Consider the following 24,180-nt stretch of genomic DNA (forward strand, 5'->3'; position numbering starts at 1 on the left):
GCTAGCTCAATGTTTGATGTTAAGACAATTGTAGACATGGATTAGAGGGTGGGGTGAGAGAAATGAGAACTCACTTTGGGGCAGGATGAGGAGGAGAGAAGTTGGTGGTAGGCCTTGTGGCAGTATGTCTGTCTCCTTCACTTCTCCCCCTAAAGACCAAGAACTTTAATTCATCTTGACTCTGGCTAATCCTGAGGCCTCCAGGGAGCTAGCTTGATCTTAACATCTATACTATATCTAATAAAACCTGAATTTTATCATTCCCTAAGGACCATTGTTCTACCCATACTGGTGTATCAGTTATCCATTGAACAGCAACAGGTGAGAATGCAGGCAGGCCTTCAACAGCAGCTCTGCCTAAAAAACTGAAGTACTCATTTGTAATCCTAACTGTTATAAGATGTCTCTTCCCCAAAGATTGATAGGGATTTTTTCAAATATAAAAGGAGCAAAGACTCCTATTTCACCTTCAGATATCCATTTCACAGGGGCAGCACTAACTTCAGCTGCTATTGATCCTCCTACGGTAGACATATGGGTGTCTGCCTTAATCTTTGGCCAATGACTGGGCCAGCTGGCACCTCTAATGACTGTGCAATCTGCACCTGTGTCTACCAGTCCTTCCAATGGTATGCCATTTATATAGATCGTGAGCATAGGTCGGTCAGCTGTAACTGCTGCAGTCTAGAATATTCCTGGATTCTGTTGTTGGGAGTCAAAATCTGGGCAAATATAACCAAATTGCCTATTAGGAGTCTGTATCAGGAAACCTGATGCTACTACTTTTCCTGGTTGATATGTCACACATTGTCTACCTCTGTTAGTGATTGGGATATTAGCTATACATTCCCCAGTTTCCCACTTCAGTATATGGATGGACACTGTTTTTTAAGCACTCTCAGAAGGTGAAATGGTCAAGCCTACTATGCCTGGAGGCAAGGAATCTATAAGCCAGACAGGGACAGATTTCACCTCTCCAGGGGATATCTCAGTAGTCTCAGCTGCATACAACTCTATTCTCCCCAACTGTAATCCCTTTCTCCCATCATATTGCTGGGATTGCTCCCAATCATATACTGAACTTCTAAAGACTCTTTGGGGGGTATAACATTGTCTGCCATCATGCTCCAAGTGTTTTTTGCCTGGGGCCCTGGAGCCGAGTCCCACTTCCCATTTCCCTGAGTCAATCTACATTCTGATGCCCAATGGAAGCTTTTGTTGCATTTTAGACATAGGGTTTTGGGTCTTGTTCTCCCACCCTGTCTTCTCTGCCAACATTGAACTTTCAAATGCCCTATTTTACCACACTGAAAACATTGACAAGTCTCTCTATAAGTCCCTTGCTAAAAGGTGTCTTCCCTTGTTCTGCATCATAGCTTGGATATACAAGGTATTTGTGCCCACTGTGGCACAGAGTCTTATGATCTCATCTAAAGGAGCATCCTTGTGTAGTCCTAGTATAAGTCTTCTACAAACTTCATTAGCATTTTCTTTAGCAAGTTGTCATCATAATTTCTGTTGTTACATTTTCACCAATAGTTCATATGACAGCTGTCTGCAGACATCTCACAAAACCAGCAAAGGATTCATTTGGACCTTGCCCTATTTTCGTGAAGGCTTCCCCTCTATCTTGTCTTCCTGGGGAGGTGCCCCATGCTTTGATAGCAGCAGAAACAATTTCTTCATATGCTGTCAAAGGGTAATTAATCTGTGCTAAAGTGTCTGCATAATGATCTACACCTGTTAGTTGGTCAGAGGGTACTGGTATATCATCTGTAGGTTGCGTATTTCATTGGGCTTGTATTCTACAGAACTCACTATACTCAGAAAGCCACAAGAAGTTTTGTCCAGGTTCTAAGCATGCCCTTGCTATAGATTTCTGATCATTAGGGGTTAAAATTTCAAAAGCCAAATTCTCTAATAATACCTTAATATAAAATGATGTAGATCCATAAAGAGTGCAAGCCTTTTTAAGATCTTTGATACTGGGATTATATCCCAAAGAGATTATAAAGAAGGGAAAGGGACCTGTATGTGCACGAATGTTTGTGGCAGCCCTTTTTGTATTGCTAAAAACTGGAAACTGAATGGATGTCCATCAGTTGGAGAATGGCTGAATAAATTGTGGTATATTAATATTATGGAATATTACTATTCTGTAAGAAATGACCAACAGGATGATTTCAGAAAGGCTTGGAGAGACTTACATGAACTGATGCTGAGTGAAATGAGCAGGACCAGGAGATCATTATATACTTCAACAACAATACTATATGATGACGGCCATCCTCAGCAACGAGATCAACCAAATCATTTCCAATGGAGCAGTAATGAACTGAACCAGCTATGCCCAGAAAAAGAACTCTGGGAGATGACTAAAAACCATTACATTGAATTCCCAATCCCTATATTTATGCCCACCTGCATTTTTTATTTCCTTCACAAGCTAATTGTACAATATTTCAGAGTCTGATTCTTTTTGTACAGCAAAATAACGTTTTGGTCATGTATACTTATTGTGTATCTAATTTATATTTTAATATATTTAACATCTACTGGTCATCCTGCCATCTAGGGGAGGGGGTGGGGAGGTAAGAGGTGAAAAATTGGAACAAGAGGTTTGGCAATTGTTAATGCTGTAAAGTTACCCATGCATATATCCTGTAAATAAAAGGCTATTAAATAAAAATTTAAAAAAAAAAAGATCTTTGATAATTTCTAGATTAAATGGGGTGTATTTTCTGTTTTTCTTGACCTGAAAAGTCAAACTCTTCAATCACAATGTACACTTCTATTTTTAAATCAAATATATGCTGTCCTTCAATTTTAGCTTTAATTAGTGTATTTTGTAAGCGTGTCATAAGGACTGAACAAAGCTCCTGCATGGGTGGTGCTGATGGTGTCACTGCCCTTCCCCCTCCTCCTCCTTCCTCTATCCACCAAAGTGAAATTGAGGGGGAAGGATCAGGAGATGGGGAATGCTCTAAGGGTGCCTGCTCAGGTGTAACTGAACTGTGAAGGTGAGAATCACCTTTTAAGTTCATCTTTTCTTGTCAATTCTCCATGCTTTTCAGCTGCTTTCTCAGTACCATTCCCCTCCTCCTCTTTCTCCTCACATTTCCTTGTCTTGCTGTTCTTCTTAGAACTTTTCCTTTTCTTTCTTTTTTTTTTTTTTTTTTTTTTTTTAGAACTTGTGGGATTCTTTAAATCTAATTGTATTATATTGTATATAAGGAATTGTATATAAGGAATGTTTCTTCAGGAATTGAATCAGGACCCATAGCTTCATAATATTCAATTAGTTGTTCTCCCACTAGTTCCCACATATCTGACTAGTGGGAGTCCAGTGATCTGTTTCCAAGTTACCAACAAATGTTGCTTCTTTATTAACCTAACTATGCATTCTGCATATTTCCCTTGGGGTGGAGGAGATTCTTTTCTTAGTGTTTGCCCCATTTTAGTTGAAAAACTAGTCAGTTTAGCCTTTACCAACGTTTCCTGCTTGTCTATTTTTATACTTACCCTATTTCCAAGTTAAGAGTACTTCTTCACTGAACACACAATCATGTCAGTTGAACTGCTGAGTATAGGTCCTTAAGTCCAGAGCCTCAAAATGTACTATGTACTATGCTTCTTTCAGTGCTCCACATTCAGAAACCAAAATGTAATGTTCCGGCTAGCTTTCTGGAGGTCCTCTGAAAGGGCCTTGGTCTCAGCAGGATAGACACCATGAGAATGGACAAGAATAGAGTTCAAAGTCTTTATTGTCTCTTACAAAGTTTGTGTCTGTCATAGTCTGACCCAGTCGCAGTCTGACCCAGTCTCCTCCAGCAGTCGGACAGTCTGCCAGTCTCAACTACTCTCCCTCTGAGTCTGATTTGTCCCCAGTTTAAAAACCCTATTACAATTACATTATTATCATTATCATCACAGTATACTGAGTATAAGTCAATCTAGAGTGATTATATCATTTTATCAAACTAAAATGATTATATCATATCATACTATATATATGTGAACTAAAGAATCATGTCTATGATTTTATCATATCTGTGTATCACAGGTATGATTTTAGAATTGGCTTGTAAAAATTTCTAGCAGAGGGGGAAAATAGTGAAACAATTTAGGATCTGTTCTGAGAACAAAATTATGTAATAGGCCTAAAAATGCTTTAAAGGGGTACAATGAATCTATAAATTTCAGGTGTGTTTTAATTTTGTTTCTCAGTATTTCCTTTTCTGTTTTTATACTACATTTTGGAACTTAACAGTCCTCAATTTTTCCACCAAAGTTTTCAATGATCCTTAAGTGATGACTGAGTATTCTAAATTTCCTCTCATATTTGAGGAAATAAGAATTGGCTTGTATTTTCCTTTGCCTCCACTTAGGTTTTCAGATTTTATCACTTCTATTAAACTTCTTTATCAGAGTCAAGTTCAGATGCTGAAATACTCAAATTCAAAAAAAAAAAAAAAGGCAAAAAAAGTTTCTGAAAAACCTCAGTCCTGGAGCTCCCAGACTCAAGATGCACTATTATATTAATTTTTTTTTTTTTTTTGCTGAGCCAATTGGGGTTAAATGACTTACCCTGGGTCACACAGCTGTTAAGTGTCTGAGGTCACATTTAAACTCAGATCCTCCTGACTTCAGGGCTAGTTCTCTATCCACTGCAATATCTAGCTGCCCCAGGATGCAATATTATTGAAGGAAAATCTGAGTTTTGTTGAAACTTAACAAGCATTTTACAAAAGTATTTTCTGTGCTAGACTTTATGATTAGTGCTAAATGGAGAAACTGATCAGTACATTTTATCCAAAATCATCATCTATGGAGGGTCATTCAGCATGGAACAAAGGAAAGTTTTATCATCGTCCCTCACTTGCTGGTAGTGTGCTTTCTCACGATAGCAACTACCATTTCCATGACTCACTTTAGTTGGCACAGTAAACAGAGTGCAGTTCAAATCTTAGCTCAGATATTTAGAAGTCATGTGACCCTCAACAAGTAATTAAATTTCCTTCAGCCTCAATTTTCTCATCTATAAAATGGAGATAGTAATAGTACCTGCTTCACATGTTATGAGAATTAAGAGAAATAATATAAAATGCCAACTATTTTTTGTATTGTTATAATTCTAGGCTATATGTGGCAATACTGATCCCAATCTTTTACTTATATTTTTGCTTAGTCTTGTTATGGTGCTGTAGTCAAAGGACAACCCCACTGAAGCAGAGTGGCTCTTCTTAATGATGCTACACCTGAAGTGGACCTTTTATCTCCAATTATTTGTTCCCAGCAGAAAATATTCCTACTTATGTCTCTGACAATCAGTAAAAGCCATGATTTCCAATCTCTATTAAGATTGGCTGGACTGAAAGTCTAGCTGAGTGGTATCACGGATAGAGCATTGGACTTGAGATCAGCACCCTCAGTCCAATTTTAAGAATTTATTAAGTGCTTAATAGGTGTCAGATATTGTTATAAGTGATTGGATTACAAAAAAAAAGTTAATAAGTAAAGAGGCTTAAAAGCATTAAAATATTATTTAAATATTAGATAATATTTTTACTACATCTACTGTTTGACCAGGGCAGCTAGGTGGAACAGTGGATAGAGCACTGGGCTTGGAATCAGGAAGACCTGTCATCAGAAGCTCAAATATAATTTCATGTATTTACTAGTTGTGCAACCTGGGCAAGTCATTTAATTCCTAATATCTCAGTTTCCTCATCTGTAAAACAAGATGGAAAAGAAAATTGGAAACTAATTCCATATCTTTGTCCAAAAGAATGGAGTCACAATGAGTCAGACATGATTGAAAATGACTGAAACAAAAATTATTTGATTAATTATACATTAAATTGCTTCATGATTATACAAAAGACATTTATTGAGCAGGCATTTGAAGCATTGTACTATATGAGAGTTTGATAAGATAGTAGGAAATCAAAGACATTTCCTTTCCCTTCCAAGAACTTAATATCTCTAGGGAGATAAGGCAAATATTAATGAGTGTGTGACACATATATACAGAAAAGGTCTTCTCAATTGGGTCATAAGTTCCTGCAAAACTGAACATTCTTCCCTTTTTAATCTTGTATAGCGTTTTGTATATAATAGGTACTTAATCATTAACTTTATTTATTTATACTAACCACTTTGCCCATCATGGCAAGCACAGTGCTAGAAATTTAGTATTAAAGAATTCTTGAAGCAACTTCACTAGATGCTATCCTTATCTCAAAAAACTGAGATTGAGCCTCAAAGAACAAAGGATCAAACATTTAAAGGTTGGTTTCTCATATTTAAATGGAAGTCTGTGTTTCTGAGTAGATTTTAACATTTTAATATTTTTAATGATAACCTTTTTTTTTCAAAACATAGGCAAATATAGTTTTCAACATTCACCCTTGCCAATCCTTGTGTTCTAAATTTTTCTCTCTCCCTTTCCTCCCTTTCCTAGACAAAAAGTAATCCAATATATGTTAAGCATGAGCAATGTTCATCTTAATATTAATAAACTTGAAGGGATAATGCATTTTTATTTCTGAATCTCGAATATAAATAAGCTCCTTAATGACTACATTCAACATTAACCTCTCAGGTGTTCTCTGTGGATTAGAGTAATATGCTAAAAATAAAGTGACATTTTAATGATAAGCAAATGACTAAAAGCAGGCCTAATATTTAAACATACTTTCATTATTCTTGGACAATGTTTCCTCCCAGATCCTAGAAGCATATTTTAAAAAATATGAATTCTGGCTTCTAAAGTTAAGTTGGAACTTAATTTGACTAATTAAAAAGCAGGTTCTATAAAGAAGATATGCTGTAGCTACAACAGCCACAAAGAATAAACAAGGTAAGTGAAAATGACTTTTGATGTAAAAGCAAGCACTAGGAACGTGCACTAAGCTGTTCCCCAATCAGGCAGGGCACTCTTATTATCCCACAGTGTAATGGTGGGAGTGGAAGGTTTTGATAAGAGACCAAACACCATCTAGAGAGGTGACCACCAGAGGGGCTATGTTTCACTAAGATAAGGCAGATTTGTTGTAAAAGATTTTCATATACTTCTACTAGGAGATAGGTTTTGAGATAGGTGGTGAAGTGAGATAACAGTAATATTTTTAATTTTCAAAATGCTTTCACATCAAGTGCCTCATTTGATCCACAGAACAATTCTTTCATGTAGGTAGGGCAAGTATTGTCCTCATCTATATTGTTCCTATAGCAGTAACTCTGGGAATTCTTGATAAGAGAAGTAGCAAAGGTATGAATGTGAAGTTAAGTCCTATTTAATGAAATCTAAAAAAAAAAAAAAAAAAAAAAGACAGTTTTGGCAGCTTGTTGTGAGGAAATTAAGATATGCTAGCAGGTCTTATGTTAGCATCTTTAATGTATGGATCTGGCTAGGGTTGGAATTCCAAACTGATACAGGAGTAAGTAGTAAGATTAGTTTTGGGATAATTTGGGACAAGTGGTGGACAAATTAGTCTATTAGTTCATTTATGTATTGTGGAACTCAGCTGACATTAGGGCTACTCAAAGTCATGAAGGTAAAGTTAAAGACAACTACAGAGAGAGAGTTTGGTACAGAGCACTATAGTTTTTTTTATTTGTTTTTGTCTGATTATTGAATCTGAAAAAACTTCAGAGAGAGACAATCTAATATCTGGATAGATCCTTAGGGGTGAGGTGATACTGATAAAAAACTAAGGCCATTCAGAATCCTAAACCAAAAGGAAAGGGCTTCGACACAATTATTTAATCCTTAAAGAGTAATAATTATACTGGTACTAACACTATGATCAACAAAAATAACTTTAAATCATTTATATTACTTTATAGTTATAAATATATTGTTGTGTTTAATTCTACCAACAGAGGAACCGAGTTAGACCTTCAAATGTTAACCTTATTTTGCAAGCAAGAAATCTAAGGCCTACAGAAAGTAGAGGATTTGTCTAAGGGAACACCATTAATAAGAGGCACAGTTGAAATTGGTGTTGAGGACACATGCATCTGGGCTCATCACTTTTTGCCTTATACCACAGCTATGAAGGAGGTTCACTACAAAAACATCTTGAATGGAAGCTAAAAGGATTTCTGTGAAATGACCCCATTACCATACAACCAGAATATTATATTAAATTTATTGGAAACAAAAAAGTCTGTTAAATATTTACTGCCCTTGCCTTCATATTGATTACCAGTATGTGATATGAGATGAGGCTATGAATACCATTTTTCTTTTATTTATGAAGCTCATTCACAAAGGAATTCAAGGTAAAGCATTGAAAATATTTTGAAATATTAACTGCAGATTGCTTTTTGCCACCTTTTCTCATTAGCTGTGATGTCATTGAAAATTATAAAAGGCCAAAGATGTCAAGATTTTAAAACTTTCTGTTGAAAAATAATGCATATATACTTAGGATCATACATCTTAAGCTGGAAGGAAGCTTAGGAGCTAAATAATACAATCCCTTTATTCTATAGTCAGTCAGCCAATAAACATGATTAAGCTCTTAATACATGCTAAGCACATGAGATTCAAAAAAAGGGGGAAAAAAATCAGTCCCTGCTTTCAAGGAGTTCACATTATAATGGGGAAGAAAAACACAAACATCCATGTACAAACAAATGCTCTCTCTCCCTCTCTCTCTCTCTGCTCTCTCTCTCTCTCTCTCTCTCTCTCTATTTCTCTCTCTCTCTCTCTCTCTCTCTCTCACACACACACACACACACACACACACACACACACATACACACACACTCTCTTCTCTCTCTCTCTCTCCTCACTCTTTCTTCTCTCTCTCTTTCCATATATATGCATATATATTGATATATATTATATATACACACACATACATACACATACACACATCATCAATAGAGGAAAGGTACTTGAATTAAGGAGATCAGGAAAAAATGATGAAACTAAGGCCCAAAGAGCTGAAGTGACTTGACTATGACCATTATATAGATAGCAGCAGGTCTTGTAAAGTAAAAGTTCAGCACACTTCTTACTACCAAGATATAATTTGCTCTATAGAACCAAGTTCTCTAAGACACATATTAAAATACCAGGTCATAAATTAATATTATAAATCAATGCAGGATATTTTGAAGAATAATAAATAACTCATATTAATATAACACTTTAAAGTTTGTATTATGCGTTATCCTCAGAAAAAACTGAGGGAGTGAATCAAAGGACAATTCTAGGGGAAAAGCATGCCTATCAACTCCCAAAAAAATGAGACAATCCTTTCTCTTCTTATTCTGAAGGAAAGAATGGAAATCTTGGGAGGGGGCACAAGAAATGCACCATGATTCCTAAGATCATTGAGCTCATCATTTCTTATAGCATAATAGTAAACCATCACATTATATATCACAACTTGTTCAGTCATTTCCCAGTTGACCTCCATGAAATAATGAGGAACAAAACCAGCAGAACCAAGAGTACATCGTATACAGTAATAACAATATTGTTTTATGAACAATTTATAGTGTCATTTTGACAATTATAAATACCCAAATTAACTATAAAGGACATATGAAGGAAGATGCATTCTGCATCCAAAGAAAGAACAAATAGATGAATAGAAATATTTATAGAATGTTTATACATACACACACACACACACACACACACACTCCACACACACTCACACACTCACACACATTTGTGCCTAACAGTAACCATTTCTAGGTCAGGGAGAGAGGTGGGAAGAACAAAAAAGGGAAAAAGGGTTACATGTTACTTTATTGTATATTTAAAAGTAACAGGAAATAGTATATAATAGGTCTGCAGTTTCATTAATAATCATTTCTCCCTCCCCCCTCCATTCTACTATGTTATAGAAATACTTGTTTTATTTTTTAAGCTCGGAATAAAATGCTTTTAAAAAAATAAAGAACTATATCATGAGACTTGAGGGAGACAATAAAAGATTGTTCAGTGATTTAATTTAAATCATAAGTGTGAGAGGAATGAGATAGAATGGAACCTGGAGAATTAGGCAATGTGCTATTATTATTGTGAAATGATTATTATTAGAGAAGGGCTAGGTTCTACCTTTGTCTCCACTGCCTTTACCTATTCAGAAGAAACAGGCTAAAACTAACATGAGAAGTGTATGTGTCTACTCACTATAGAACTTCTCTTCTTTTTTTTAATTATTACTGTTTTATTTGTTTGTATTTTGTTAAAATTTTCTCATTTATATTTTAATTTGATTCAGGCTGCATGCAGGAGTTTTTTGTTGTTATTAAAGATTTTTATTTTCTAAACATATGAATAGATAATTTTCAGCATTTACCCTTGCAAAACCTTATGTCCCTTCTCCCACCCTTTCCCCAGATGGCAAATAATCCAATATATGTTAAGCAAGTGCAATTCTTCTATACTTAGTTCCACATTTATCATGCTGCACAAGAAAAATCAGAACAAAAAAGGAAAAGTGAGAAGGAAAACAAAATGCAAGCAAACTACAACAAAAAAAGTGAAAATATTATCTTAGGATCCACACTCAGCTCCCACAGTCCTCTCTCTGGATGCAGATGGTGAGGTGATTCAGGTGATGGAGACATCCACAAGACCATTGGAACTGGCCTGAATCATCTTGCTGTTTCAGAGTCACATCCATCAAAATTGTTGATTGTATAATCTTTCTGTTGCTGTGTACAGTCTTTTCCTGGTTCTACTCACTTCAGTCAGCATCAGTTCGTGTAAGTCTCTCCAGGCATCTCTGAAATCATCCTGTTGATCGTTTCTTGTAGAACAATAATATTCCATAACATTCATATACCATCATTTATTCAGCCTTTCTCCAACTGATGAGTATCAATTCAGTTTCTAGTTCCTTGCCACTAACTGTTACAAACATTTTTTTCACATGTGGGTCCTTTTCCCTTTTATATTATCTCTTTGGGATGCAAACCCAGTAGAGATGCTGCTGGATCAAAGGCCATGCACAGTTTGATAGTTCCATAGTTCCATGTTGTTTTTCAGAATACTTGTATGAGTTCACAACTCCACCAACAACATATTAGTGTCCCAGGTTTCCTACATTCTCTCCAACATTCATCATTATCTTTTTCTGTCATTTTAGTTAATCTGAGAAATATAGTGTTACCTCAGATTGCCTTAATTTGTATTTCTTTAATCAATAGCAATTTAGAGTATTTTTATACATGACTAAATATGGTTTTAATTTCTTCATTTGAAAATTCTTATTCATATTCTTTGACCATTTATCAATTGGAGAATGGCTTGGATTCTTATAAATTTGAGTCAATTCTCTATGTTTTAGAAATTAGGCCTTTATCAGAACCCTTGAGTGTAAAAAAATTTTTCCCAGTTTACTGCTTCACTTCTAATCTTATCTACATTGGTTTTGCTTGTACAAAAACTTTTTTAACTTAATATAATTGAAATTATCCATTTTGCATTCCATAATGTACTCTAGTTTTTCCTCCCCAGATCTGAGAAGTAGACTATCCTTTATTCTTCATATGCTTATAGTCATGCTTATAATATGACTATGTCTAAATCATTAACCCATTTTGATCTTATCTTGGTATAGGGTGTTAGGTGTGGGTCAATGCCTAGTTTCTGCCATACTAATTTCAGAAGCTGAGATCTTTGGGTTTTTCAAAGGCTAGATTACTATAGTCATTGACAATTATATCTAATAAACCTAACCTATTCCACTGATCAACTATTTCTTAGTTCCAGATGTCTTGATAATATAGTTTTAGGTCTGGTATAGCTAGATTACCTTCATTTGCATTTTTTCATTAATTACCTTGAAATTCTTGACCTTTTGTTCTTCCAGATGAACTGTGTTATTATTTTTTCTAACTCTGTAAAATAATTTCTTGGGAATTTGATTGGTATGGTATTGAATAAGTAGATTAATTTACCAATTAGCAAAACCAATGAGCAATTGATATTTTTTCCATTGTTTAGACATGACTTTAATTGTGTGGAAAGTGTTTTGTAGTTGTGTTCATAAAGTTCCTGACTTTATCTTGGCAGGTAGAATCTCAAATATTTTATATTATTTACAGTAATTTTAAATAGAATTTCTCTTTTTATCTCTTGTTGCTGGACTTTGTTGGTAACAAATAGAAATGTTGATGATTTCTGTGGATTAATTTTGTATCCTGAAACTTTGCTAAAGTTATTGTTTCCAGTATTTTCAGTTGATTCTCTAGTATTCTCTAAATAGCCTGTCATATCCTCTGCAAAGAGTGATAATTTGATTTCCTCATAACTTACTCTAATTCCTTTAATTTTTTTCTTCTTTTATTGCTAAAGCTAACATTTGTAATAAAATATTGAATAGTTATGGTGATAGTGGACAACCTTGTTTCAATACTGATCTTACTGGGAATGGTTCTAGTTTATCCCCATTACATACAATGCTTGCTAATAGTTTTAAATAGATGCTACTGATCATTTTAAGGAAAACTCCATTTATTTCTATATTCGCTGGTGTTTTTAATAGGAATGGGTATTAGATTTTGTCAAATGCTTTTTCTGTATCTGTTGAAATAATCATATGATTTCTGTTTGCTTATTGATAAGTTGAATTATAGTAATAGTTTTCCTAATATTGAACCAGCCTTGCTATAGAACTTCTCTTAATAGAAAACTCATACAGATGATGAAGTTACAGCTTCCCTTTTTCTTCTCTCCCATTCAGGGAAGAGTCTGTTCCCATCCCAAAGTTTATCTCTATTCTTTGAAAGTATAATTATAGATTCTGTTTAATTAGTGTTTAACCTGTTGACAATAGAAAATGTTCAGTCATATGTTTATCCAAATTGTACCCGCCATTGTTGCAGAAAGGAAGCCAAAGAAAAAGAAGCTATTTTGGCAAATATAGATAAAAAATAAATGGGACACCAATTTGAGCCCTCTTTAAGTTGAAGTCCTATCTTGATTGGGATTTAAGACTTGAATGAAAGGGAATAATATAATTTTTAAAAATAATTTTGCAAAGTCCCCAATTAGTATAACAAATTACTTGATCTTGGACATCAAGAGTCCCACAAGGTACAAACCAAATAAAGCTGAGGTTTTTGGTTAATAAAGTCAAGAGGCATAGTAAGCAGCAGCTTACACAATTATATTTCTTACATTCTTCCTTGACCAGTGTTAAAGTGAACTACTCCTAAACATTATCCCTAAGTAAGGGACTGAGGGAAATTTTTTTTTTTAACATTTCTGCAAGGGGAGTTTCCAAAAGGTCATTCTGTCTATAACAAAGTGTGAACCATCCAAGGGGCAATAGAGAGTTTTCTGCTAATTTAAACACTTTCAACACATGTCATTTTACATATAAATGGGGACATTTATGCTCAGAATGAGTAAGAAGCTTGCCCTTGATCACAGATACTAAAACTCTGAGGAAAGATTAAAATCCACATATACTTCTCTCTAGCTCCAGTGTTTTATATTTCCTTTTTTTATCTTGGCTCATATCACTTGTCCAAGTTTCAGTGGTTTAACACAGATTAACAGAATGTCTTTACCTAAGTGCTTCCTAATTAAAGGGTGACTCTTCTTTATTCAAGGTAGATAGGTAGCAAAGTGGATAGAATGCTGAATTTGGTATCAGGAAAATCTGAATTCAAATTTTTCTTCAGATGTTTATTAGCTATGTGACTCTTTTCCAAGCATCTCTCAAATGAGGGAAAGTTCTCTAAGGTTCCTTCTCATCCTCAATTGATGATTTCTTATTGATTTTATAACCCACACTGTGTATATCACATGCAGTTGAGGCTGGCTTAGCTGTATTAGGCAGTGTTACTCAGAATGCAAAATGGTGGCTCTGGATCTCTCTGTCTCATACATTCCAGAATAGCTATAGAAGTTAATGAGGGCAGGAAGGATGATGAGTACTTTACAGTTTAATTCAGCCTAGGAGAAAGTATAGCATAAGATCTGTCATAAAACAAGGTTTTAAAAACTCTCATGTACCTATGGGTCAATGAGGTTCTCAAATCGTAATTTTCCTGGCCTATATTGTTAACATAATATCAAATCTGTTTTTCTTTAACCTATCATATTATTAATACTCTTAATCCCAACTAGTTTACAAAGAATCAGAATTTCTTTAGGGATCTCAAAAGTCACTAGTTTATCCTATACTTCAATAAGAACCTTCTTAAAACAAAATGTAGCTAATAAATGGCAATCCAAGCTCTTCCTGATGGCTTCTATTGACAGAAACTGAGTACCTTAAAGCCAATCTATTGAACTTTTTGGAATATACTAATTTTTTTTTCCATATTGAGCTGAAACATAAATAAGTGTACACTGGTTTCTGGAGCTTTCTTATCATATAAATTGAGATAGTAGTTCATTACTTCTACATCCTATTTCAATAAAGGTCTTTTTCCTACTAAATTTCATCCTATTTTTTAATATCATCCTGGCCTATGGACATATTAAGGGAGATCCATGATTATTGTACAACACGCTAGTTATCCCTTTAAAATTAAGTCCATCTGTGAATTATATATCAATAAAAACAGATTTGAAATATTGAATAGGAGAAGATCATATAGTTTGTTCAAATACTTTACAAAATAACCTCTCAGTGGTCAATATCAATCTGTTAGACAGTACTCTTTGTTCTAGTTTAACTAGTTAAAAATTCATATAATTATATTATTGCTTTTACAAATTTCTCAATTTGATCCACATAGATATAATGCAATTTATCAAATGTCTTACTAAAATACAGGTATAATATATCTAGAATAGATATATTCAGAATGAAACCTTGTCAGAATGAAATGATTTTCATCTGGCATTATCTGTCCTTACTGAACTCATGCTGACTATGTGATAATTACTTTGCTTTCCAAATGTTCATGGTATTGCTATAAAAAATATATTGTCCAATTTTGCCTACTGTTAAAAATCTACCATTTTCTCTTCTTTTAGAAGTGGAAATTTTCACACCTCTTCTCTTGCATTAACTCTTCTGTTGTCCATAATTTTTCAGAGGTCATCAGTGAAAGTTTACCAATTATATCTGCCATTTCTTTCTGAAGTTCCATGTGGCTTTCATGCTTTGATGTTGCTAACATTAAGCAATCTTTTACCATTTTTTCTCTATTTTTTTCCAGTTGCTTTCAGCTATTTTCCCCTCTTTTTAGAACCTCTATCACTTTTATTTTCCTCATGCCTACCCACATAAACATATTTTTTGTTGGTGTTGTTAATATTCATCCCAAGGTGCAGTTCATTTGAGGTTTAGTGTTTCTGACACTATATTTATAGCACTGCTATTCTTTTGTATAGATTAATAAATGGAATAATAATTACTATACACACATACACAGAGAGAGAGAGAGAGACATATGTATGCATACACATCTACATCTAGATCTAACTCTCTTTATGTACATGTATAAAATTCCATTTTTTTCAATGAATCCTCTATATATTTACAATAGTTTCTTTAAAAAGTATATTCTTCTCTTATTTTTTTTTTTATTATGGCCCTGATCTCTCCATTAGTGTACAACTCTGAGGTACCATTTCACACTTCTCAAATGACAGGAACAGATTAATGATAAATGTTGGAAGAGATGTGGGAAAACTGGGTCCCTAACACATTGTTGGTGGAATTGTGAAATGATCTAACCATTCTGGAGAGCAATTTGGAACTCTGCCCAAAGGGCTTTAAAACTGTGAGTACTCTTTGATCCAGCAGTGCCACTACTGTGTCTGAATCCCAAAGAAATCATAAAAGAGGGAAAAGACCTCCATGTACAAAAAAGTTTGTAGCAGATCCTTTTTGTTTTGTCAAAGAATTGGAAAATGAGTAGATGTCCATCAATTGGGGAATGGCTGAATAAATTCTAGTATATAAAAGTAATGGAATATTATTGTTCTCTAAAAATGATGAACAGGTTAATTTCGAAAGGCCTGGAAAGATTTACATAGAACTCAAGCTGTAAAGTATCTCAAAGGATAATTTGCCAAACACCTTCCTGAAGAAACAGACAGGAAAATTAAATAACTTACCTGAAATCACATAGGTGGTAAATATTAGAGGCTAGATTTGTGCCCACATAGGCTGATTCCAGAACCAGAGTTCTAGAGTCAAGCTGCTTTCTTAATATCTAGTCCAATTTCTTCATCTTATATATGAAGAAAATGCCTTCCAGGAAGCTGTTCTGATTAACTCTACTCCATATAGATAATTCCTATTCCCATCACAAATATCTCAGTTTATAAAATGCATAACTTTTGATATGGTGAATATTAGTATGTAACTAAGGCCATGTCACTTCATGTAAATATATTATCCTCTTAGATAATAACTTCTTAAAGGGTAATAGGGACCATGTCTTCTTTCTTATTGTGCCATTATGGCTAGTATACTTCTGGGAAAAGAAAATACTGTTAAACATTATTAAGCAACATTTAGAAGATTGGCAACAAATACAGAGATTTCTAATAATTGTAGAGAAATATTTCTCTTTATTTTATTACAATGTTGAACAATGTTGAAATCCATATCTTTCTTTAAATATAAGACAGTTTTAATCCTATATTTAAAGAAAGATATGGATTTGAACATTGTTCAGGAAAGTAAATAGAACTAGGCCCTTTTAAATAGGAAACATTTTCTTCAAGATAAAATTCAGCTGGCTGAAACTCAGTTTAGGCAAGATTATAGTAAGACTCATATGTAGAAGGAAGAGTTTTCAAGAAGAAAAGAAGTGTCATAGCATCAGGGATTGCTGAAATACTCTGAGATTTAGGAAAATTCTAATCATGTATGAGACATGGTCCTAACTCCCATCACCAAAGTTAGAAATTAAAATGACTTGTATTGGCTTAGAGTAGTTTGAAAGGGAGGTTTTGAAATTAGCAAGCTCTATCTTGCCTGCACCTGGAAAAAGGTCATTTTTTTTTAATTCAATCAAACAATTTATTAATTACATCTGCTATTATCTCCAGCACATTGCTAGGTGCTTTGAGAATCTTTGGTATTGCCAATCTTACAGAAATGAGCCATAAATGAAAATTTAAATCACAACGAAGCAGAGTATTTTTTATGGTTGTTTTCTGTTTCTTATGTTACCATGCTATATTATATATACCTTATATAAACCTATCTTATATATGCCTTCCTATATAATTATGTTTAAATATATAAATAGATATAGATATATGGGAGAGAATCAGTCTGATTGAGAAAGTCTGAAAACGTGCAACATTTAACACGACCATAGACCTGACTCCAACAAATGAGTAAGCTGAGAGTATCTTCTCACATCTCTTTGAGTCATGCTTATTCTTTATTATTTTGTTACTTTTAATTTTTTGGCATGTCATTATTCTTTCTATTTATGTTATTGTAGTTACTATATATGTATGTATGTATTTTTTTCTTTTTTCTTTTTTTGGCTCTGCTTTTGCAGGCCTAGGCCTGCAGTGAGGAAGGCTCATCGCCTTAAATTGAAATCTGGTTTCAGACACTTAGTAGTTGTGTGAACCTGGGAAAGTCATTTAATCCTGTTTATCTTCTGGTTTCCTATCTGTTAAAATGAGGAAATGACCAAGCGCTCTAGTATCTTTGCCAAGAAAACACCAAATGGAGTCATGAAGGGTCAAACATGAATGAAACTACTGAACAACACTCAGTTTATAACAATTCATATACTATAGATTTTATCATGCTTCTTTGTATGTATCACACACATTTCTTACTTATAGTACACTATTATTCTATAGCCATTTCCCAATTGCTGAACATCTACTTTGTTTCCAATTCTTGGGCATCACAATCAATGGCTTCCTTGCAAACCCAGGAAAATAGTCTCTGGTTCAAAGAGTACAAGTGCACATGCCCACTGCCATTTAACCCTTTCTTTTTTTCTATTAGCAGACATCTTGTTTTTGAGAGTTGGGTCCAATAAACTTGCTGAGTTTGGCATAATAACAATTCTTTGCACTCACCCTCTGGATGATCTCAGTCACAGCAAAATCCCATAATTTTTTCAAACCAACATCAAGTGATCTCTGAGCTTGGACAAGCACCTATATTACTCATGATCCAGTCATGAAGTTCTACTATTAATTCAAACTGGTCTCATTGTTACCTCATTGTCAGGACTACAGCTCATTGTGTAGCCATTGGTGTATATATTGAGATTTGCCCACACTAAAGCAGTTCTCCTACTATATTTTTAGAGTGAGCAGTTGCAGAGCTGCTGTGACACTTTGGATATTTGATCAGAATTGATGACATTTTATTCATTTCAATTGTATAATTCCACATTAGAAAGCAGAGTATGTTATTTGCTACATGAGTGGTAAAAATCCTAGATCTGGGATTGGGAAGGACTTCAGAAGCCATCTGGTCTGATCTCTATACTTTACAAATAAGGAAACTAAGGACCAAATTGTTATTAAATGACCTGTGCAAGGGTAGTAAGCATTGGAGGTAGACTTTTCACTCAATCTGTATGAATTCTAAGGCAGAATCTTTCCATTGTACAATTGGGGTTATCATTTCATCTTCCTGGAGACAAATTATAATAGAATCTCAAAATAAAAACACCATAGACTGAAAGGATCTATAAAAGCCTTCAAGGACATAAGTCTTGAACTGATCCTTCTAAAATGGAAGGTTTTATGTGGAAGAAAAGATACAATTAAGACAGGGAAAATAGCCTTGTATATCCTGAGAAGTAGGAATAAATGAGTTCTGCTTAGTTGGTAGTAAGTAAACTGGTTTGACTAGAATCCAGAGTTTAATTTGGGGAGCAGGGAAAAAAAAAAAAAAAGAAAGAAAACTGGATTGTGAGTAGACTGTAGAAGGCCTTGAATGCAAAGCCCCAACATTGAGCATCTATGCATCTATCTTGTAAGCAATGACAATTCCATCGAAGGATTTTGAACAGTTAAGTAATACTATAAATGTTTATCTGTAATTTCTGATTCTTTCTGTGAAAATACTCCCTTCTCCAAGCTATTTCAGAGGGCTAGAAAGTCCTACCTTATTGAATCAATCACAATCCAATCACTCAATGTTCCCTTAGCCCTTAGGTCTAGTATATTGTTTGCTCTGCTTTCACTTATATTTCTTTATGTACTGCGTTGTAAGTTTTTCCCTATATTATCCTGTTCTCTTTTTATGCTCATTTTTACTAAAACTCAAAGACCATTTTTTCTTCCTCTTTTTATCCATAGTAAATGCTTCATTCATGATTTTTTCATGAATTTTTATTGAAGAATTGCCAGTTCTTTTTTGACTAAAAAAAAAAAAAAACTTCTACCTAAATGTACTAACAAACTGGTCTTTAAACAATGTTAGATAATAAGCATTTATCAAGTATCTACTGAATACCCAGACAATGTGTCAAGTATTAGGGATACAAAGAGAAGGGGGAAAAAAATAACAGTTTTCACTCTCAAGGAGCTCATAATTCACTCTTCTTAGCGATATTTTTCACCCTTTGACAAATTTAATTTTTGAAAACTGAAAACAAATTACCATCTTTCTTCTTGCAAAGATTTTTAATAACACTTTTCCCAAAAGGATATATAAGCAATTTTTGTAAAAGATTCTTAGATTTGGCCCTAAAACTGCTAGTAATGTTAGTATGGAGCTAAATTTATCACAAAGTTTATCAAGAATAATTGTCCTCATTCTGGAAAAATAGAAGAAAGGTTGGTGATAGAGTTATAAAAGGGTAGGTTAGCTAGATAGAATAAAGCAAATATGACCATATCATCCTGCCTGCTCTAACTCAATAAATTGTCTTTAGTTCATGGATACCATATTTTGGGGAAAACATTGACAAGCTAAAATATGTACAGAAATAAGTTGGCAAGATGATGAATGGAACTTGGAAAGATAATGATTCAGTGAAAGAAGTTTAGTTTTTTAGCAAGGAGAAAGATACTGGGATATGGGAAAAGACATAATAGGTATTTGTGGGAAATACTTCAAGCATTATAAGGCTGTCATATGGAAGAAGAATCAGTTTTTATTTGTTTTGCTTGTACCAAGAGGACAAAACTCTAAGCAATGACTAGAAATTGATAAGACCCAGATTTTAAAGGAAATTCTTTCTAAGATGATAGCTATCCAAAAGTAAAATGTATTACCTTGTGAGGAAATAATTTGCCTATAACTGAAGTTCTTTAAGCAAGGTTCAGACAAGCTTAGTTGGGAATTTCATAAAGGGGATCCCTGTTCTGACCACATATAAACTAGCTAACCTTCAATGTCCCTTAGATCTCTGAAATCCTAGGTGCTCACAATCCTAGGTGCAGACACTCAACTCTAGTAGACAAGATAATAGAATGAATTAGTACCAGCTATAATTTCTTTTTGATATAAACTTGCAGAACAAAAGGAAATTAAACTGTTGCTTGATGGAGATGAAAATGATAAAGATTTGAGTAACAAAAGTTACACTAAATGTTTCTACATTTCTTGGTTGCCATACCTAATGTATAGAAATTGAGACAACACAGTATCAGGCTGATCATTCTCTTAGATTAAGGTATATGGCAGAGTCTTTCAGAACAAATTACAGAGACAGAAGGTAATTAATCAAAATGTTATGAGGCTATACAAAAGCTAGAGGAGGCTTTGACACCCTGAGAGTGATGCAATTGCTGACTAGTCAAGGAAGAATGGATGCCTGCAGCAGAAAATGGTTAAAAGTAATTAAAGGTGAGTGATTTATTAAGGAGGGAATAGAGTAATGGGAAGGTTCAGTGGTATTTGTTGTAGAGGGAAGATTTGAGGTGGCATATAAAAAGTGAATTCACAGTCCAGAAAGGCAAGTTTTATTATCTGTGTGTAATTTTAACATTTGGGAAGAAAGATTCTAGACTGTTAAAGTTTACCAAAGTAGATTCTCTCAACAACTAGCTTTAGGTAGTTTCTCTTGTTCATTTATCTATGCCACATGTTTTGGCTCCTTCATGCAAGGGCCTGGGGGAGGAACTTATGAGTGACAGATACTCCAAAAAGAAGAAACAGATCTTAACAGTTTTATATTATGCTCAATATTTTTCTGAAATGTATTAAACTGGAAGAATCTATCAATCACCAAGTACTTATTAAATAACTATCATATGCACAGTCCTGTGTCCTTAAACTTGTTTGTTTATTAGAAATATTGCAAGATTTGAAATTCTCAAGTCAAATTTGTATGTTGCTACTTTTATGGAAATACATGGTTTTTGAGAGTCTTCTTAAAAATGAATACCGCTCTATTTCTAATAATACCCCAAAGGTTAAGTATGAGATGTGTCTTCATTTCCCAACATGACATATGGATGACACTGCTAAAGCTAGAGGGAAAAACCTTTTGTAGATAATTACTCATTAATATACTGAGTCACTACATCCTAAGGAATTTATTGTATCTGGGAACACGAAGCTACAAATCATCTTTTTCTTTTTTATCAAATCATTTGTTGTTATGATGATAAATCCTCCAGGATGATTCTTGACATTGAATAAGGAATTTTACACTGACGTGCAAACAATGAACTGGCTTGACAGTTGTAACTACCACCCAAATCTCAGGTGAATGAGCCCAGTATCCATTTCTAGAGGAGCATGCTCATGTGGCAATGTGTCAGTGATTTGGTTGGACACCTTCCAAGTCACAAAAAGATAGATTGATTGAATATGCTACCACCATCTTCAAAGAGAAGGATGTTGCGAGCTGTCAGAACTGACTTAGTGGGCAAATATTGCCTATGGAATCTGTCTGCTCATGAAAGTTCAGTAGTTCAATTTCCTTTCATTATAGTCACTCAAAGAATATTTCTTCAAAATAGTCTAAATGAATTAGCCTTAAGGAGTGGCACTTACCCACTACAATCACTGGATAGTCGGTAAGCATTTGGGCTAAAGTGGACATTTACACAATGCCAATAGCCAAAGTCCTTCAGTATATCTGACACTAAAACATTTTTTCCCTCCTACTGCAATCATATATTTTCATTTTATTGTGTAACTATCTGTATATAGCTAAAGGCTATTGAGAGGTACAGCTGAAGCATAGCAACAGTTATCTGAATGTTTTAATATGCAAGCAGTGCTTGGAAATGCTCTTTGTTATTTGGAGGAAAAGACCCTCAAGTCAGCACAAATTTCCTAAGCAGGAACTGAGCTGGATGGGGGTTGGGATAAGAGTTGAGGAAGAATTAAGGAAACCATCACCATGGAATGGTAGTCTCCTATGTAGATAGAGTAAATAGCTGCTTTTGGGGTACATTTCTACAGCCTCTTTTCCTTCTTCCCTTCCAACCCAAGAAAATCAAATTAATGTGCTCAATTCTTCATGCCACAATTTAGGACACTTTAATCCTGAAATATTCCCAGATAGGAATGACAAGGTTAATGAGGGAATCTGAAGTCTAAGGTTGGAAGGAGGAAATTGTAATGTTAGACCTAGAGAAGACTTAGAGGGCCATGATGCTTGACCACAAATATTTCAAATATTGTCATATAGAAAAAGGATTTGATTTGTTTTCCTGAGCCTAAGAAGGCATAACTTTAAAATGATGATCTGAAGGTCCAGGAAGTATGATTTTGGCTTGAGATATTGATTTTATCTTCTTTTTTCTCTCCCTTTCTCCTCTCCATCCTTGCCTCTCCCCCTTTCTCTCTTTAAAATGTTATATAATATATATTATTTAGGTTTTAAATACTTCTAATTGTGAAGATTGCGTATTTCAAAATCAGCCAGAGTCAGGAATTCCGGTTAGGAGAAAATCATCAGTCTTTATTCTCAGTGAAGAAGAATTGGAGGTGGAAGAGAATGGGCAATAGCAATGTGTATAGCTGAGTCAAGAAGCTAGCTAGACCAGAAGCCACAAGAGCAGCAGCTAGGAGTATGGAACCCAGGCCCAATCTCTCCCAGCTTCTCTTCCTGTCTCTCTCTGCCTCTACCCACCAAAATCGTCATTTCCTATACACCACATCAGGACTTGCACGGAGAGTGGGCAGGGACCATTCTTTATCCAATCATGTATATTAATAGAGTATAGCCCAATTACTATTTAGCCTCATGTACTTGGGACCTCAGTGCATCAACTCGAACCTCAGCCCATTACATCTAATTATAAAGTTTACAAAGGGATTTACATCTAATTTGATTTTCAAAACAATACTGTAAGGCTTTGTTTTGTTTTGTTAATATGGTCACTTTACCATATTATCTCCATTTTTCAGATGAGGAAAGTAAGGCTAAGAAAAGTTAAGATTAAGGAAATTTGAGAGGTGGGATTTAACCCTAGATCTTTTTCAACTATATCTCTCTTCCTTAGGGTGAAGCCAATTCCTCATCATTAAAGTTCTTCATAGTCTAGATGATTATTTATAGAGAATATCATATAGACTAGATTAGGTACCTTATAACTCTTTCTAGTTCTAAGTGTCTGAGCCTATAGTATGCCTACTTTAGTTCTCTAATGGACCACAGCAACAGAAATAAAATTCATTTTTATAGTGTTTTATAGATGACAAAGTATTCTCTTATCTAAGTTTTTATTTGAACCTTAGAACTACACTATGAAATAGAAAAGACACGTATTAAAAAAAGAAAAGACATATCATTATTATGAAAGACAAGACTGTCTCCATACTGGAGCAACCCTGACAATTGGAATTGATTTTGACAAGCAAATTTTTTGTGAAATTGATGAGGTTTAGGTTTTGGGGTTCCCTTTTGCCAGGGAACCAAATGATGAGGTCTAGATTTAGGGAACCAAAATGAAATTAGGGTTCCTGGTGGTCAGGGAGTTAATGGGGAGATCTAGTGGCAGGTTTGGGGTTCAGGGAACCAAATGGAGAGGTTTGGCTCCCCTGCAACCCCTTGGGATTCAGCACGAGGGTAGGGAGTTTTGGGGAAACACCTTCTGGTGGCGCAGAGATTTTCTGTAAAGAAATTTACAAACCTGAAAACCTAGATTGATAAAAGAGGTTTATTATAGGGATTGGGAAGTAAAGTTTCTAGTAGAGAAATCCTGATAGAGAGGTATTAAGTCTCATTGGGGAAATAGGTGATAAAGAGAGGGTAATGCTGGAAGAGAATATTATCCCAGTGGGCAGAGGTTTCCTTGGCATAGCATAGCATGGCTCTGCAAGGATTAAG

The sequence above is a fragment of the Sarcophilus harrisii genome, chromosome 3 (assembly GCF_902635505.1).
Source record: "Sarcophilus harrisii chromosome 3, mSarHar1.11, whole genome shotgun sequence".
NCBI lineage: Eukaryota > Metazoa > Chordata > Mammalia > Dasyuromorphia > Dasyuridae > Sarcophilus > Sarcophilus harrisii.